The sequence below is a fragment of the Dermacentor variabilis genome, chromosome 11, assembly GCF_050947875.1.
Source record: "Dermacentor variabilis isolate Ectoservices chromosome 11, ASM5094787v1, whole genome shotgun sequence".
Lineage (NCBI taxonomy): Eukaryota > Metazoa > Arthropoda > Arachnida > Ixodida > Ixodidae > Dermacentor > Dermacentor variabilis.
The window spans coordinates 67,727,162-67,746,612 of NC_134578.1; the positions used below are offsets into that span (position 1 = coordinate 67,727,162).

General features: G+C 44.2%; 1 long non-coding RNA gene across 2 annotated transcripts; it reads right to left on the minus strand.

Annotated features, from left to right (window-relative positions):
• Positions 1-279: 279 nt before the first annotated feature.
• LOC142563794 (uncharacterized) lies at positions 280-18,800 on the minus strand. 2 transcript variants are annotated; one of them, XR_012824414.1, is made up of 3 exons: positions 18,634-18,800; positions 13,608-13,658; positions 280-407 (listed from the first exon to the last, which is right to left on the minus strand). It is a non-coding gene; the product is annotated as an uncharacterized LOC142563794 (long non-coding RNA). The 2 variants fall into 2 exon arrangements; XR_012824415.1 differs by lacking the exon at positions 18,634-18,800 and adding an exon at positions 16,721-16,842.
• Between the last annotated feature and the right edge of the window lie 651 nt (positions 18,801-19,451).

Below are 19,451 nucleotides of genomic sequence, written 5' to 3' on the forward strand. Positions count from 1 at the left end.
ATTATTATTATTATTATAACGCTGGAATAATTATGCTAGTAAAATATTACTATAAGAGTTAACTAAAATAACGCTTAGTAATATTTCGATTTACTTTCGATTTGTAGTTGTGCAAATTTCTCAAATGGAATAATAAATTACGCGCTTTACGTACAGCACTTAAATCTCTGCGATCACAAAGGCGCACGCTGCCGAGTCATTGCATTAGCACACAACCAGCGATGGCCTTTTCGGCAGATGAATGCGATAAAGAAATATTTGCTTTGAACTTGCCGTTGCGATGTAATGTTGACAATATTTATGATAGTTTCTACTTTGATAGCCCAAGCGTCGTGCTAGTGTGTCATCAATAAGAAGATACATCTCTACTGTAAATTTAGACTGTGGATGTGTAAGATGCTGATTTCCTGGGAATAGAGCAGGGAAAAGCACAGTTATGAGAAACACAGCAAGAAAATAATATTTCAGGCGTGTAAATTCACACCTGTCACGTGGTCATTTGAAGAAATACATCGCAGAAAAATCACCTATCAACGCCAAAGTTGTCTCATTGAATATGCTCAATAAAACAACATAAAAGGTTTACATTGTGTTCTTCGAACAAATAAAAATATTGCGAAGCAATAAAGACATTCTAATTGTCAGCTGGCAGTTCTTAACGAATATGAAGTAGACAGAGTTTGTTTCGACTAGCATTTTTTGAGGACTTGACACTATTTCCCGTATTCTTTGGGTCGATTTCTAAATTATTTTACTCACATCTGGGTCAATGGGTAATCCATGGTTTAATGGGCAGAGTATCGAATGGCTTTGCTGAGGGAACAGGTTTAAAACAATCCGTTGGACGAACGTGAGCCCACATGGTATGTGACATTGGGTATGTATATCTGTGCAATTAACATCTTTCATGCCAACTTTAATTACTCGGTACGAATGTGGCGCTGTGTATGTGTCGCTCTTCAGTGAACGTTTCTGGCGCCAACCTGAGTCAATGCGTTTGCGCCACTGAGCATGTGGCGCCCCTAAATGATAAAAGAATCCTATAAAATTGTTTCGGGGTCACGTGGAATCACAACAGTTCCAAGTACATTGAGATATACGGTCAGATGCTCCCTATGCATGGACTCGGCGGCGCCACTTTCAAAGGGCACAGAGCGTCTATGGGAAGGGAAGATCCTAGCTACATACACGCCCGTTGAAAGGTGCGTGTTTTGTGGTGACAATCATGAGCTGTTTCAGCCCATTGCTTCAATGATAAATACGTTAACGTCGACAGATATCCCGAGGTGGTTCCTGCAGGAATATTTATCTTCAATCCAGATAAAAATTCCTTTCATGGGAAATACTGAAAACATTTTGAAAAACTTTAAAAGCGGAGATGACCAGCTACAATTTGAGGTGAATTAAATATGAACATTGTATTTATTCCATTTCGAATTAAAGTATTCCCAAAATTTTATGCTCGATGCTAATTTGAACGCTGCTTATTGGGTACTTTGGCCGGCTTCATTTTTGTAGAATAGGGTGCAGAATAAAGGCCATATTTTCTTTCTTACTTGTCAACATGTTTGGTTCCCCTAATGTAATTTTCAAAGCTCTCAATATTTTATTGAGCTATGTTACTCAACGGGAAATTATTACTGATGTCAGTTATCTTATAGAACAGCAGACATGAAGTCCTGGAAGGTAACACAAACTAATCTACAACAATGCAAAGCGCTGCCAGAAAACGCTTCTAAGGTTGCGACCAGAAAACGCTACAAGAACACCTCAAACAAACGTTAAAGCAAATGAAACACACAAAACGTTAATGTAAATAGCATGGGGAGCAAAATATCACGGTGACAGAAAACTAAGTGCCGCTCATTTGACCAGAGAATTACAAAGAGAGGCTTCAAGCAGTTGTTTGACATTGCACCTGGGAGTGCCCGCATCCTCCGGTTTACTCCCCTATTCTGTCAGCTTTCTCCTGGGAGACTGCGCTGACCAGCTTAGACCCGCAAGAGCAGCGAGAGGCCCCATTGGCTCGCGCACAGACTTGCGCGAGCGAATGGGGCCCTGAACATAGGCTCCACCATACGAGGAAGTCACCCCAGCTTATTAGAAATGAATGTTTTCTCTCTCTCTCTCTCTCTTGATAGTGAAGTAGAAGGGTGCTTAATGGATGTACATCTCTGTTTGACAATCGAGTACGTCTCTATGTCTCCCACGTGTGTCGGTTCTAGCGGCTTCTGATTAAGTTTGTGTGGCCACGAAAGCACAGTCATGAAAGTGCGGTTATATTTATAAAGAAAACCTTAAGTGCTTCGTTGCAATGGCCTATGCCCGAAAAAAGCGGCGCCTAGTCCAGTGAGACAAAAAATATCATCAGCAATGGATCAAGCCTCTATATGCAAGCAAAGATACAGTGGCTGAATACGAATGAAGAAACGAAAGAAAGAAAGAAACAACGAAAAAAAGGGTGAAGGTAGGAAAGAAGAAAAGAAAGAACAAAAGCATAAAGGAAAAAAAGCAAAGAAAAAACGAAAGAAAGAACGGATATGCATTATGGAGCTCGCATGTGTCGTTGAGGACATCGGCCTACAGCGCTATACGTTTACTTCACACTGCGGCTCGTCATTTTTTGCACGAGGTCTGACCACCCCGATATATGCACTACCACGTGTTCAGCAGGTTTTCGTCAGCACGTGTTACAGGAGTGTAACATGCTGCCGAACACTTTGCTGCGTCATTGTCTCTCACGTTCCATGCTTGATAGAAATCGTTAACAGGCGTCTGTTATTTACATAATTTCCCCCACAAATTGCTACTGAAGAATAAAGATATATATATATATATATATACTATACTATACTTTACTACACTATACTATACTATAAACATATACCTCCCCGTATCACCCCGTTACGTGCAGTGGTCTGCAAACACGCGCTAAATCTAAGTATTTCAATTACACCTCCTCAATATACTCAGTGGTAATCCCAAGAAATCTTAAAATTGATTACTGACCAAATCACAACATCGCCATAAGTACTCCTAGTTGTTATACGGCATAAAACACGCAGCATACACCTATCATAAATTTATCTTTTTAACACCGAGCGACCTATTTTAACCATTGAGCCAAATATTCCTGTTATTACTTATTCGTCGCACTGCTATTATTGAACGTCAGCTGTTCTCATAAGAAAAAACGGTATCTTTAAATACGTTGAAAACAAGCAAGCGCCTCCCCTGGCTGTGCCACATCGCTGTCAAATTTCGCATTTGAACGAAGTCACTGCCTAGAAAAATTCTGTGGCTAACTCTTACGTACCCTTTACCTACCTGTTTCCTCTTACGGTCCTAAAGTAAGTTGTCCTACAATACGCAAATTAAGCAGTTGCCCAGGCCCATCAGATTGCGATATATTTTTTCTGACGAGCATCAGATAATATATTATTTCAACATGGAGCACCATACTTAAAAATGCATTGCTGTTTATTTAAGGGGAAGATAGAAGTGACTTTTTAGACGCATTCATCAGAGATGCTGGTTTGCTGATTGGGGACGACTGTTTGTCAGCAAATTCTTCAATCGCTACTTTAGGCCTACTTCTCTAGCCTGTATTTAATAAAAAGCTTTTGATTGTGTGGCTCGTTATCCTTCCATTCCAACATTATGTTTGAATTGCTTGAACCTCCTAGCGCGAGGGTGCCTGCCATTGGTTTACAGGCCCTTCACAGCCATCCGGGCTCGTGGAGTGCGAGCTTTTTGTGGCGGTCGTGAGAATTCGGTTCATATCCTTACGCGGTGTTTGCTTTCCGCAGCTCTTCTTCCAACGGATTGCCAGTCTTTTTAGTCTCGCAGGTGTTCCGTATGAGACTGTTATATTTTTGAAGCCTTTGCCTAAGAAGGTGACCAACTAGTTCGTGCTCCTTCTTGTCGAGTGCTCATACCAAGTTTGGTTGGCACGCTATCATGCAATTGTCGGGGAAAGGGGGGGGGGGTTGTCGGGAGCCGGGCGTTCACGAAGTACTTACGAAAGCACGGAAGGAGGCCTGGTTCCATTTCAGCCGGGAGCGGCATCACTTGGGCGGCAATGAGTTTCTCAAACTGGAGGCTCGTCCTGCCGTGATTTGGCCAAATACAAAAAAAAACGTTTCTGTCCATGCACTGGGAGCAATTAAGAGATCCCCTGGTGGTCACAATTATTCCTGAGTCAACCACTACGACGTGCCTTGTTATCAAATCGTGGTTTTGGCATGTGAAACCCTGGAATTCAATTCATTCTAGCTTGGCATTGCACTCTGTCTCCGTAGCGTTTCTCGCTTCCTGTCATGCAGCCTTCAGCCGGTTTTCTTCTTCTAGTTGGAGAGTGTCCATATGGAACAGTGCACACTACGACATGGTGTGGTGCGGTGTGCTGCTGAAAACATCCACTACAGCCATTTAAGATTGTCGCTAGTATCGTCTCCAAATAATTTGCTTGGCCGGTTGCCATTTCATGCTTACATATACTCTCGATTACGCGAAGGCCAGCAATTCTTTTTCCTAGTGTGAACTAAACATCCTTTACACCCATTTTCTCTCTAATCCACGCCGTTGCCTTCTTGTCTCCTAGCGTTACATCTGACATTTTCGTCGCATTACAGATTGAATGGTCCTTCATTTTGTTTTCTAAAGCTTCTTCGTTAACCTCCAAGTCTAAACACCTGATGTTACTGCGGGCAAAACGCTATGATTGCACAGTTGTTTGTTTCAATGAAAGCGGTAAACTGCCGCACATAGTCTGGTATTGCCTTCCGTTGTGCGCTCCAAATCCTTTTTATTATTCTGGAAATTTCCTTCTCATGACGAATGTACTCTGTGAGCAAATTTTCCAGATGATTATACTTTTACGCAGATTCTATAACCTGATTACCCATAATAAATTTTTAGGCGTAAGCGTACATTCGTAAGCGTAGGCGTCGGTGAAATTAGCAAGATTGTGTTTGAAGCCTGGAGGGATGCGAACGCCAGAGGAGGAAGGCGACTGGTGATGGAGAGCTGACTCGCCTTGGTTCGCGGCGTCTCCTCTTTGCATGCGTAGCAATATGCGGTTTCCCTGTGGCACACCAGGCGTCGCACCGTCGACATCAATGTAGCGACTGCGCTGGCGCCCTCTTCGCTTGTGCTACGACGCCGTGGCGCTCGCTCTGCCTTTCCGCGGGCGTCAATGAACTTGAGTCTAACCCCCGTTCTAAAAACAAAGCATCACTTTAACTTCCTCTTCTCTTGCCAAGCAATCAAACACTACCTTTGTCTTCTACATAATATTTCTCGTCCCTATTCACACACTTTCTCGGCTGATGTCTTCAGTGAATGGCTGCGATTCATCCGAAGCGTTGCTGAACAGGACAATGTAATCAGCAAGCCGAAGGTTGCAGGGATACTCTCATGCCTTTTCAGGCTAGTAGCTTCAATACTTCGAAGCATGCAGTGAATAGCATTGAATTATTCTTTATCCTTGCCTTACCACTTTCTTGACCGCTAGTTCTCCGACTTTCTTGAACAATGTAAGGTAGTTGTGGGGACTGTTTTTGCTTGGATATTCACGATTGCTTTCTGTAGTTTTCGACTTTATAGTGTAATTTCGGCTGCTAGTATGACTACAGCAAGAAATTTAATTTCGTAATGTCTGAAAGAGATCTAAATTGTTGGTCGAACTGCGCAGATTTGTCAACTACCTGATTCATGGCAGCGATGTTACCCACAGTGGATTACCGCTTCCTGAAGGCAGCCTGTTCTCTTGATCTACTGAAGTCAAGTGTTGCCCTGATTTTATTGCAAATTACCTTGGGGAATGTTACACACCGAATACTGAATATTTCATGCTCAATACTGAAAACTAACTTATGGACCTATAATTGTTTAACACGTACCTTCTTATGAATTAGTACAATGCTGGCATTCTTCCATCTTCATGCTAAACCTGGAGCCTTGACGCATTGCGTAGAAAAGGCTGCAAGTTTTCACGCATATTGCATCCTCCTTATTTCATTAGATTAGCTGTTATCCTAACTTCCGCAGTCACTTTTCCTCGGCATCGACAAGCATCCTTTGCCACAAGGAGGAGTACTACGCATGGGAGGCTGTGGGCCTCGCTCCTACCCCTTTCTCAATTTAGTCAGTGACATTTCTTTTGGTTTCTCATGTTGAACCTGATTATCTCAAGGTGAATGCGTACTTTAGAGGTACATATATTAGGCCAGTAGTTAGGTGGCGCTTATGGATGTCCTAATAGATATATGTAACTGACTAATGATTATAAGTTTCTTAATATAGGTGAAACATGTGCTGCAAGAAACCTAAAATAGAAAACAGCTGTACGCGCTTAATCGAGTGCCGAAGCGTAAACCTAATCTTGGTGCTTTCGAGGCTTCAGATCGAGAAGAAAACCCGCATGGTCCGGACACATTGTTAATATCGTGGGCGAGAGTTCGTAGTATCAGCAGTACTGGGTGCGTTCAATATTTATAGCGCAAGTGCAATAATGATTTTATTGTGCATTTGTCACAATTACCACACAACTCACGTGGTCCGGACGCATTTGCAAGTTAATAGCAAATTAAAATCTTTAAAGTCAGTGACAGGTGAAAGACACAGCGGCCAGCTTACCTCAGAGTTCACATGTTCATGCGCAAAACAAACCCTTCCTTTAAAGTGCGCTCTTACATTCTGATTATTTATGTTCATATTGCGGAGTTATCATTGTTCAGGCGATATCCTTGCCAATAAATGCGTTTCTCTCTTACGGCAGATATTTATGCTTCTTCATTTTGGAGTATTTACCTAGCGAATGGACGAGTCGATCAAAGGAGGTTTACCACGCACATCTGACAAGGGCGGGCAAGCAAGCACAAGAAGGGATGGCATGTGTTGACAAGGAGATATTTTATACGGAACTGAAGTCCGATTCTTATATTGCACTTTTCAATCCAGCCTTTTGTGCAAAGAGCCACGTTTTTTTTTTTGTTCCACAATAATGCATTTTGGCTATAGATGTTGAGGGGACAAGCGACCGAAGCTTGCTGTTTTCTGATGAGCCCCTATCTTTTCTCCTCTTTGTGTCAGCGGCATCACACGTGAATGAAGATTATCGATAAGTGTGAAGTGGCAAAACACAGGCTGCTCACGCAATTTTTCGGCTAACCTGTCCTGTATCTTTCACTTGCCAGTAAGCAAAGGACACCTAAGGCAGTTCTACTTGTCGCTTCCTTCTGCACGCCACATCATTTATGAGTTATTAGTTTTTACCAATTGGGATCATGCGCAACAATTCGGTGCCCTTGCTAAGAAAGCGTAGTAGGTACAATAATTGCTGTTGTGGAGACCTCTACAATTCCAGTGGATAATAAAAGCCATTATGAAACTGAAAGGACAGAAAATGGCATTAACGAGTGCATAGGAGATAAGAAAGATGTTAGGTGATATAGATCGAAAGAAGGCTGATACAAAGGACCGATTACCTTTAGTTTATCGATTTCGTATTTAGAGTGGTTATTGGGACTTTAGCCATCTTTCCGCGCTCGACAGAGCGCGTGTCCTTCGGCCTTGATGACACCGGGGTTCTTGGGTCAACCTCCATCGCTCGGTCTGAAGCGCTGAAGGAGCGACAGTGCTTCTGCCCGGCATATTTTCAGACGCCGAGCATAGACGTCAGAAGTTTTCGCTGCCATAAGTTAGTGTGTGTGTTTGGCAACAGCGCCAACCGCCCGCCACGGAGCCCAAGCAGGGGACGCGGTAAAGCATGTGTACAAGCCTGCACGGCGTAAGCCGTACGCCGTCACTATAACCGAATACCGTGTAGGTAAGGCAGGATAGCCCCACCAGGTTAACCCTTGTAGCCAAAGAGAAAGTAAGTAAATGGAGGAGAGAAGAAGAAAGGAAAGGTCCAAAAGTGAGATACAAATATGAAGATTTGAGGACAGAGACAGGAAAAGGCGACTGCCGATTTCCACCGAGTGGGTCAGTCCGGGGGTGCCGTCTACGTGAAGCAGAGAAAATGAGGTGTTTTGCCTCCGCAGGAGTGCCTTAAAGGTCCTGCGGTTCTGTGTTGGTTTTGGTTCAGCGTTGCCTTCACGGGAGTTTCTCCAACATCAACAAATGGAATGTACTACTCAACAAAGTTTAAAGTGCATGTGGTAGTTCAGGCGACGTTTTATGCCACCCCCAAACCAAGATAGCTGCGACGTCGGAAATACATTTCATGCAATCTCACGCACTTTGTTGTATACTGTGCTTATTTACGTAGGTTCAACACGCTGAGAATGGATTGTCAATGGAATGCTTACAGAACGCCTAAATAAATCCGAACAACCGTATATATAGAGAAAAGAATGAAAGTTAATAAATATAATCAATGCTATAAGCCGAATCAGCAATACAGCCCAGCTCAGAAGGCACCGAGGCACCGAGAAATTTCCGACAATTCTCAAGGATGCAGTCTTTGGAATTGAAAAATAGAAATAACATTCAGTAGTAAAATAACAACGAGTTGCAGTCAGTAATTAAGTTTTGCGAGCAAATAAGGTAAAGGTTTGATTTGCTCTAGAAAGCTAATGACCATCGTGGGCACGGTGCAGAGCAAGCACTGCAACATGACAACATCAATTACGGCAACCAATTACCGTTCAGTCATTCAAAAGCGGTGGATAATTCAACAAATTCTGATTTCAAGTTGATGTGTACAAGACAATCTACTATGTGTACGCGACAAACAACGCTGACACGAGGCATTACTTCCGTGTTGGTTTTGGTTCAGCGTTGCCTTCACGGGAGTTTCTACAACATCAACAAATGGAATGTACTACTTAACAAAGTTTAAAGTGCATGTGGTAGTTCAGGCGACGTTTTATGCCACCACCAAACCAAGATAGCAAGGAATAAAGTTCTTGCAATTGTTTTGTTCGGTGATTTTGGTGCTACCATATGGAGAGCGCTCGTACCTAATGATATGTAGCGTTACTAAATTTCTTTTTTTGCGTGTCTTCCCTCTTGCAGCTGCTCTCAAAAGCGTACTTAAACATGACGTGCGCAGCCATCATAGAGAATGCAATCAGCTTCTCATTAAATGCGAAAAGCCAATTAGATTGGTTGTGAAACTCACTTTGGCTGCTTCTCTGGCAATATATCTGTGTCTTCTACATACATATATATATGTATATATATATATATATATATATATATATATATATATATATATATATATATATATATATAGCTGTCAGCATTAAATTTATTATTGAAACATGTTCTGGAATTGACATTTCAGCTTTGACATTTCCTCTTATATAATGTCACGGGATAATAAGAGCATACAGATGTCACAAGTGCGCCCTTAATACTGGCTTTGCTGAACAGAAAAAGTGAAACACGTATCGTCTCAAACATCCCCTATTTTGACAGAGCTTTGTGCAGCGTCAGCAATATCAAGTAAAGTTTTAAAGTTCTTTTGTAATTATGAAACGGGTTTGCTTAGCTAACTTTTACACCACACTTAACAGGGTATACAAGAGTAGTGCTTGGAAACATGTGTTACATGGAATTCATTTTGTCTTCGATATAGACTGAGCACGAAAGCTTGGATGCCCGCTCCTTGCTTCTATGATGCATGGTTTGGAGTCCACAATCTACTTCTTAAGTTAGGAAGGTCCACCTTTACATATTATTTGATTAGGAACCCTACGCACAGATATTTGGCAACTCGCAGAAGCACCCATCTTGGCCGTAGGCAGGCCTTTATAATTGGAGATGAATTGTTGCCTGCGTTCAATTTATTTATTTATTTTTTGATTATTTGTTATTTATGTCAGTACATCACAGCGTTTTGGAACCTTCATGGAGTGTGCACAGTGTGTGTGTGCGGGGCGGGGGGGGGGGGGTGCGACCGAGCAATGGGTAGAGTTATGTCAGCAGACAACTGAAACAACGCACTGCATTGTCATCAGTGTAGTGTAGAGACCTAATTCAATATGTAGTACGAGAGAAGTGAAATGATCACAGAATATTAAAATGTCTGTGCAGCTCACGAAAAGGTTCCGGTCAGTAATCTTGACGATACTTTCGGGAATATCATCCAGAATGCAATGACGCTTTGTAGTGCAAATGAATTAAAAGGTTGAGCCCTTGCCAATTTACGTTTAATGCTCAAGTTTTTAAGGAGACGTCAGGATATGCGTGTGGGAGTGTGAATCTGTAAGCGACGAGATGCTAGAGTATGAAAGTATTTATGCAGTAGACATAAAAGTGAAACGGAGCGCTGAGTTTCCAGGCTGGAGGTCAAGTTCTTGTTTAAGAGTTCAAGTCAAGTTCTTTGGTCAAGTTCTGTAACACTAGAATGGCGGCAACAGTAGATTATGTAAACTGAGCGGCCCTGCTTTGAATCGACTCTATCCTGTTAACGAGGTACTTCTGATGAGGACACCAGGCGGCCTAGGTGAATCCTATCTGTGGACGAACGGCAGTTATGTAGGCAAGTACACGTACGCTAGAGTTAAAATGACCCAACTTACGACGCAACTGGACAAGCGTTTAAAGATGCCTTAGCGCAAAAGGTAGCTATGTGATCCTTACTGGAAACCGTAGGAGTTGGACAGTTTCTTAAGTCAGTGTGCGAAGAAGCAAGCGATTATTTTTGGAACAAGGGAAGTCAGATGTAGAGGGCGTACGGCTGAACGAGCCAGTCTTGCTTTTACTTGAGTTAAGGGTGTTTACGCATTTATCATCCCGTGAGTTAATAGTGTTAAGATCGTTTGGAAAGGTAAGAGGGTCATTAACATTTTAATAACACAGTAGACAATGCAGTTAACGACAACGAGCCTGATACTAGATGCTAGCGCTAAGGCCACTATTGAAAATTAAGAGTAGTAGTAAACAGTAGTAAAGTAGCAACTTAAAAATTCCCTTGTATATGATTTTTGTATTGAACTTTACGTTCACGCGAGAATGGCAGAAAAATGCGCTGTGTCGCTGAGTTTTCTGGTCTTTTCAAGGCTATTTGATTACTTTTTTCATGGACATGTCTCTAGTGCATACAAGAAGGGCACCAACAAAAAGTAATTACGTACTGATAATCAGTTCTTAGGCAGACTTAACACGCGACAGTGTTCCACTGTCCTACGGTCTTAATATTCGTCAGCATTGGAGGCATAATTCGTACATCGGTCGTCCGTTGTGGCTCACTTATCGGCAATATTTATCATTTTGAATCACTTACTGCAGCCAAGAGCTGCACTGTAGGCGTTTGTCTTAGATCTTTGTTTTCCTTCATCTTAAATAGTACGACACCTTTGTTGGTAACGACGGGAGTCATAGGGACAATTTGGTGTGTTTAATACGTTGAAATGCAGGAGACCAACTGATTTATCTAGAACAGCGGAGGAAATGACCAGTGCGTACTGCATGGGGTCAATGAAAGAACAAAAAGTAGGTGGGTTGCCAGACGACAAAGTCACTGCGTGTCGGAAGTAAAATAGCCTACTTTTAAACATCTTTAAACGTACGCACACAAAGACAATGGCATGGCTGCGCGCTACATCCAACACAGTCACGGAGTAAAATGAAGGAGCGGCTCCATAGGAGCTCCATTTTCGGCACCACGCGCTGCAGGGTCTTCGCGTGGAGGTCTATTTGCTTTGTTTTCACTAGAAGGATCTGAACTGTCTGCCTGGCACAGAAGGCAACCAGCGGCTTGCGCTGTGGCTGGTCGTGCCCTAGTTTCCATGGTTGCAGCCATGCCCGTATTTCTAATATCTGTTTCTTGGTCCCTACGCCGTTTGGCAAAGCGTCTGCAAGGGTGTCCGCAATTCACCTGGCCAACGATGTAGTAGACGCCAGGAAATTTGCCACTCTGAACGGCGGGTGAGGAGGACATCGAGGCGCCGTAGCAGCCACCGGAGCAGAACACCCCTCCACCGTCGCCTCACTCCCCTGCCTTGCCCATCACAGGAGAGGGCACGCATTCGGGCCGCGTTCCTCCCTCACGCACGTGAGATTGAACAGCGTTCGCCGGCTCACCTCCTCACGCTTTCACTCATACGGAACCTCACGGAGACGGCGACAGCGATGGCAGAAATGCGCCTGTAATGTCCATATAATTGCTATCGCAATAAAAATTGCGATCTGCTGTTCCCCAAGATAAAGCTGTATTCGACGGCTGTTGAGTGCCACCATGCGGCTGCTGCTGCCCCCTCCTCCCCGCGCTTCAATTACACCGCTGTCCAACAGATGGCACGCGAACTCAAGCAAGCTTCGTTCTTCATTTCTGTCTATAGCGTCCAGCGTGCTGCAGTGAGTTCTGCAATAAACGATGTGCCCAGTTCGTCTTTGGCGTCGTGTGCTGGGGAATCGTCGGTACCTCGTGCTAGGCAGTCTTCTAAAGCGTGTGCTGGCCCATCTGTACGACAGCCTCGGCGTGCAGGGAGACCGCAGAAGATAGGCGCGGAGAAATCCAAACCGATGCGTATCGCACAGAACGCCAGTGTTGTAGACGACCCGAAGACCGCGAATTTCGTGCGGTGGAAGCTGCGGCGAAACGCCACAAGCGAAGCCTCGCATCGTAAACCATGGATTGGATTGCCACTGACAGGAGCATAATAGCCAACACCAGGCGCGTTTGGCACGAGAAGCGGAGGCTAAGCGAGTGACGCGTCAAGAATACTGTGCACCGTGAAAGCGAGAGGCGGGTGTCAAGCGGCTTAGGCGTCAAGAGGACCCTGCGCCGCAAGAACAACAACCGTAGGCTAAGCGGCAGAAGTTGCACGCTGAAGTTCAAGAATGAGCTCGGAACAAAGTCACTGTTCTGATTTCTCGTGCTCTGTAATGGAGCAGCATACACGACGGTGTACAGTCGCAAAAATGATATTCGGGAAACGCTTAGTCAAGGACCCGTTGGGCTTGACGGGCTCTGTGTGCGACTGGTTGTGGTACGAGAACGACCTAAAGCCGCCTGCGCAAACGCATTCTAGCGTTGTGACTGAACGGCCGTGTATGTATCCGTCGTGTGTCGCACCTGTATGGAGTCCATACGGCGACATCGCATCCAAACTTCGCAACCACGAATGGGTATGTCTTTACGCTAAACCTTGACATTCACCTAAGCTCGATCTGGTCCCTGCGCGGCTAGTGTCACCTAGGCTGCGCTTTAAGCAGATAGATACCTGTGCTGTGATAATCGTTATGAACGAATGAATGCGGACAAACAAGAGTGACCCTTAAAGGCGTATCAAAAGTGTCCCCCTACATTTTTCCCATGTGCACATTTCAAGTAGCTAAGGAATGTTGCCATAAATCGCTGTGCTTTCAAGGATACTTTTCTCAATACATTACAGTAATTTCACTGATTTACACTTCCTTTTTCTGCTTCGTGAGGACCACCACGCATTTTTATAAATATTTTTTTTTGTTTTAGACGCCATGCGGGGAACACGATGTATGATTCGCATTTGTTGTTCCGATTGTGCTGAACGCCTTTTCTACTCACAAAGCTGATTACCAGCTTCGGCTTACATTATTTACTGCACATCTCATTTTTGGTGCTAGACTTACGTGCCCCTGATTTTCTAGTTTTGTATAAAAGAACTCACCAGACACGGCATCATTTCCGTTTCCTGTTTTCTGTGACCCTCGGCAATGCGCTGAAATTTAGTAACACTCATGTTTACGTTGCGATCAGTTTTACACCGGCAAAAACATTACAGGGAAGTGAGGGACGACATGAACCGACAAAGCGTAAAATCAGGAACATCGCTTTACTTAACGAGCACCAACTTGTGAGCAGCAATAAACGTGTCAGCGATCTGCACGCGCGGTCTGGATACATTATTTATAATGTATTAAGCTAAAACAACATCAGGTTGTATGCGGCTGTAGGCGACATTAGTTAAAGTGACGATCCCTTGAGGCCTTGCTATGCGTGAAGCTGACTCTAGCTTAAAGCTGCGGTTTAGTTTGTACTCTTGGCGAAGAATTATCTGTCTGTTAGGAGTGCTTACACTGAGTAAATGTTTTATGAATGAGACTGTAAGAAACAATGGGAGTTGTTTTACTATATACGTGCGCCTGTCTAGCTATACAGAGGGTGCTTCAGCTAAATCCTGCCACGCCTTAAAAATCCACGAGTCTGTTATGAGACTGCAAACAACATATTACTCTTCACAGTGCCCGTGAGCAACAGGAGGTATACTTTACCATTAGCACCCATAATAAGTTAATATTTCGTAATAACCAACTGACAAGGTATGAGTCAAAGAAGCAGAACGGAGTTGTGCAGCATACTGATGAATATCGAAATAATTGTTTTCCTTAGACTAAGCTCCCGTGGTTTTAATTTTTTTGAGCTGCGATGTAAGCGTGCGATATTACAATAGCGGTTTCGACCTACAGGGGAAGCATCAGTTACGGTAGCAAACTAGCGGAAAATTGTAAGAAATAAGGATAGTTGACTTGTCGGCCATATATTCTTGTAAACAATTGCATAGTAACTAAATTAATGAGCATGGTGTCATGCGCGCACAAGCAAACATGAACACCTCACTCAATGACCGCGGTGAATCCGAACCAAGCCGCGGAAATGGAGTGCGTCGCGGCTTTCAAGATAAAGCGCCCCGGGCTGGCGATGGCGGCCATATAGGGCACCCCCCCTCCACTCCTCCCTTCCCCCCCTCCAGAGACGTGCGCGACGGAAAACGGCGCGCTTTCTTCATTGCGTGTGTGTTCTTGACCCGCTCAACCACGCCCGATTTCACTCGCTGATACCGCATACTGCATGGGGCAACGATTTTATCGCCCTTGGACTTTATCCGAAACCGCTCGGCGACGGCGACGAAAGAAATGCGCCTGGAGTGTCCATGTAATTACCGCAATACAACACCACTTGGCACACTTGTGGGCCGCGTCCATGGCTAACAGCAGCATGCTGTTAGCCATGTTGGATGCGTGTTCTGGTGTTAATTTCAATGATAGTTATACCATTGCTATATTACATTACGTTAGTGAAAGCACTCTCCCTTTGGGTGTGCCGCTGTTGTCGTCTCGAAAGCTCGGGTGTGGATGTTGTCCACGCCGACTTTGGTCAAGGTATACAAGTTTTTCAGGTATGAAGGCTCTATACTGAAATCTTTGTCAACGCTGCATGTCCCATTGCACCGTATTAATTAGTACGCCCTACGAAAACCCGGTACTGTTTTGTTACCCGACGGTAGCACTTACAAAATGATATCGAGGTGCGTGCTTTCTTCGTCGCTACCTCCCACAGTGAAGTTGCTGCTCTCATCATGCAGACTTTCGCCTTGTTCACAATACTCTCTGTTTGAAATTATTATTATCAGTGCTATTGGACACTGCTTTCAACAAGAGCACCGCTGGGGAAACGCTTGTATTAACAAAATTTCCTCACAAACTCGCGCTGCAGTATCACCGACAAGCGATCCATTTCCACAATGGCAGAGACTGTGGAGATAAATTAGTGCTTCATGCCTTCTGTCAAATATTGGAGATTCGTTCAAGGTGACGCGTGCAAAATCTCATAAGTTATAATTTATAATTGGCACGCAGACATCGCAACCAAAGCTGTAGGTATGTATGAGAGATCGTATCCCAAATAAAGCTTTGCCTATTTGTTTGATGTTATGAATTACTGATGCGCCCAAGCTTAAATATTCCGTAAGCATTTACAGTTATTTGGGCCTCAAGAGGTGTCATAATCGCATTAGTCGGAATAGAAAACCAGTGCAGTTTCTCTTTACAAAATCAGTCAGAATCCCACAACATTCTTGCAAGCGAACTTAGGCGCGTACGGTACACACAGTCCACTTAAAGCAAATATTTCAATTAAATACACTTATTCCCGCAGTCATTATTCATTAAGGAAAAAAAAGAAATATTGCCATGTGCTTGTGCCACGCGCTTGGACCACTTGCTCCCAGAAGGAGACGAGGATATGCTAGCTCACGAGCTCACGCCTTGGTCTTTTATCGGTGCTTTGCTGCCCCTTCGATGGCTCGGACTTTAACGGCCTCTTTCATAAGTCGCCTCACTGTCAAACAATACAATATTACCACTGTCTTAGCAATATCCATCCAGGCACGGTAACGTTTCGTAGTTTAGCTCTCTTCATTTGCCTAGAATTCCAGTAATATCATGAGGCCTTTGTTGTCATCTTTTAGGGCACTTGGTGAAGCACGGTTATTTGTAGCGCGAAGAAAATTGACGCACTCTGAAAAGAACGGGCAATATGTGTTTCAAGATCAGTTTCTTCATGAGTGTCCTTCCTGAGCGGACCAGCTTGCTCCTTCTCTCTCGTGTGTATTTCAAGGTAAACGACAGCGAAATTTCACTGAGGTTAAATTGACTATAACTGTTTAGCGTATTCTCTCACAGTAATTTTGGCAAAACCTCAGCGCTAGTATTCGCTTAATTTTGTTGTTAGCAGCTATTAAATAGCGCCTACGCAGACGACGCGCGCACTTAGCGGCAAAGCGGTAGAGATGCTGACATGGCGCATATTGATGAACCGTATGCAGCTGTTGACCTTTCACTGGCGCCATGTTGCACCTAGAGAGCCATGCAAATTGCTCGCTCGTTATTTACAAGATTACGGGCGTCGCTCTCGGCGTGCGTTGCCCCTGTTGCGCTCGTGATTTGGGCTGTTGCAAAAATGCAGTTGCGAAACGTGGCAGACGGGTCATCGAATACGTACTCGAGCATGAGCCATGGCCGTGCAGCACAGAACACTGAGTAGAGAAAGGCGGAGCACATCTTTCTTGTCCCAGCTTTCCATGCGCAAGCGTGCACCGCGGCGCGGAAGGCAAGGGCGACGCGGACCAGCCAACGCGCACAAAGCAAGTGAAGTGCAGTAGAGGAAACTGACCTTCAACAGCACCATCACTTATCCATCAACATCTGCTTGGAAAACGCTTTCTCGAATTGACTCTAAGTAGTATTTGTCGTGATGGCTCACCAAAACCAAAGGTAACGTTCTAAGATAGGTTTTATTGAAGGGCGATATCCTCGAGCAATCGATTCCGGTAGTGCATCATCTTTAAGATGCTTCGCGCGTTTCTACATCGGATGCATCGAAGCAGACGAAGGAAATCCTTTCTCACACAGTGCCAGAAGCGAGCAGGAACCGCATGCCGCACTTGTCACGAAGGAGAACGCGACGTGGCGACGTGGTAGATGTGGCGGCAAGCCACGCAGGAATACAATGCCGCCACAGGGAAACGTGCGAATATTTACCAAGGCTGCAGTCGAGCCTGTGTGGCCGTGAGTTTATGGACACTTAGCACCGAGTGCCTCCAGCGCGGTCGTGCCAAGTCGCAGCTAATCTCCCTCCCTTCACTACAGATGGCGGTGGATGACTGGTTGATTTGATCTGTGGACGAGTCCCGCACTTCCAGCGTGCTAGGAAGCCGCCGATGGAGTCGAATACGTCATGTAGGAGACCGTAAAACCGCTAATATATTATGTTGTGCTTGAAAGAGACAAGCAGCAGCGCGGCGATCAGGTGTTGCCGCAGCGCTAGCGGACAAGCGTTGAGCGAGCACTTACTCGTTTGTCGAAGGTGCAAACGCAACACAATCACTTCAGTAAAATAGAACAGCCAAGCTAGCGTGCGATGCACCCGGTTCCATTTGGTGCGGCGTGCGATAGAACTATGGGGCGTGCGATGTTCTTTTCCGGCCCCAGCCATACAAGAATGTAGAGGGCTCAATTTTCGCCGATTTAGCGCAACGGCGCCACGCATGGATCGCATCCGCGTTAAGACGGACTATACCGCACTTTCAGCTTGGCCACCCCAATGCGCTCTTATTCGAGCAGTGGCAGAACGCATCGATGCCCTGCTGTTGAAGGTAGACAGCCAGGTAGAGGAAACCGGCTGGACTCGCAGAATACTTCGCATTAAAAAACAACGCGAGTGCGCAACAGCCTTATCACAGCGGATAAAGCAGCTAAGAAAGTGTACTAACTCTGCGACTAGCATACGAGGCAGTACGTGTTCACTGATACGCCGGAACAGAATACAAGCTATGAAAGCAGACAGCACGAGCGCTGGTTCTCCACAGTCATGACTGAACGACACTTCCGCCGGGCAATAATGACATCGTTTCTTTTTTTCAGTTTCGGTATCAAAAACATCGACTTTTGCGAGCTCTTTGTGACGTACTGAGTTGCATTTCAAGCGTCACATTTTGCAGAGACTATGTCTGCATGTCTAAACTACGTGAAACTATGCTGTTTGCGTGCTCGAAAATTTCGTTGCAGCTGGCTTTTAACATTAATGCTGATTACGTTTTGTTAAAGGCTTACTTTGTACTTTTAACCATATACATCTTACGACATAAATATCGTTAACGTTGTGGGCCTCTAAAGGGGATTCATATTGCTTTGCTTTCACGCATTGCATAAAATTTTAGCGCAATAGTTTCCTAAAAACATTCAATGTGACGTACAAAAAAACGGCCATTTTCTCTTTGGTCGGGAAACAGTTCGCAAATATACTGTTCCGTATATTCAGAATCTGTGATTAAAAAAGAAAAGAGAGCTACAATATTGACATGAGGGTACCAAATGTAACATAATGACAATGCACTATAAATAAATTGTACTTACCCAAAATGAAGACCCATTGAAGCCAAGCGAAATGACGCTTTGCCATACTGAAGCGGATCTCTTTCTTCAGCCGCAAACAGTAGGTCTTGCTGGCGAACAGACGTAATAATTTTACAGGCAGCGGTGCATTCTAACAAAAAATACCAGGACGCCAGAAAGATGGCAGATTCTACTTGACAAATACCACGGCGGTGTGCGTCATCAATAAACGGTGGATATACGTAAGCAAGATCATCTAGTTATTTATTAGCAGGCTGGCTCATCATGAAAAGTATAATTCTGAAGAACGCACACGAAAAAAAAAACGACAGGCATCAACGCTGAGAGAAATGTCAACGAAATCATTAAAACGACCTAACTTTTTTTTCCGTTTATTTTAGTTCAAGAGCCCTAAAGGCCATTACGTGCATTATGTAGGGTGTTAAAATACATCAAAGATAATTGCAGTGCACACATTCGAGCAGATAATGCATGGTAAAATTAACAAGAACGCACGAAAAAATGCAAAAGCATTACGATGCAACCTAATCTTTGAAGACGTTATGTGAATGGAAAATTCTCGGTAATCTAGGAACATATACCAGTACATATGGCATGCAACTACAGACGAAGAAAGCAACAAGAAAAAATTTTGAAGCAGTACAAGGAACTCTGTGCTAACATAAAGCACAGCGATTTGCGCATGGAGCATCGAAATGTAGTGAGGAAAAAGATGTTAAAGCAAGACGAAAAGCACGAGAACACATTAAAGTCGTGTACTACACTGTAAAAAAATTTCCTTATTTTACGGCAAATTCAGTGGTAAATGTTATTGCGTA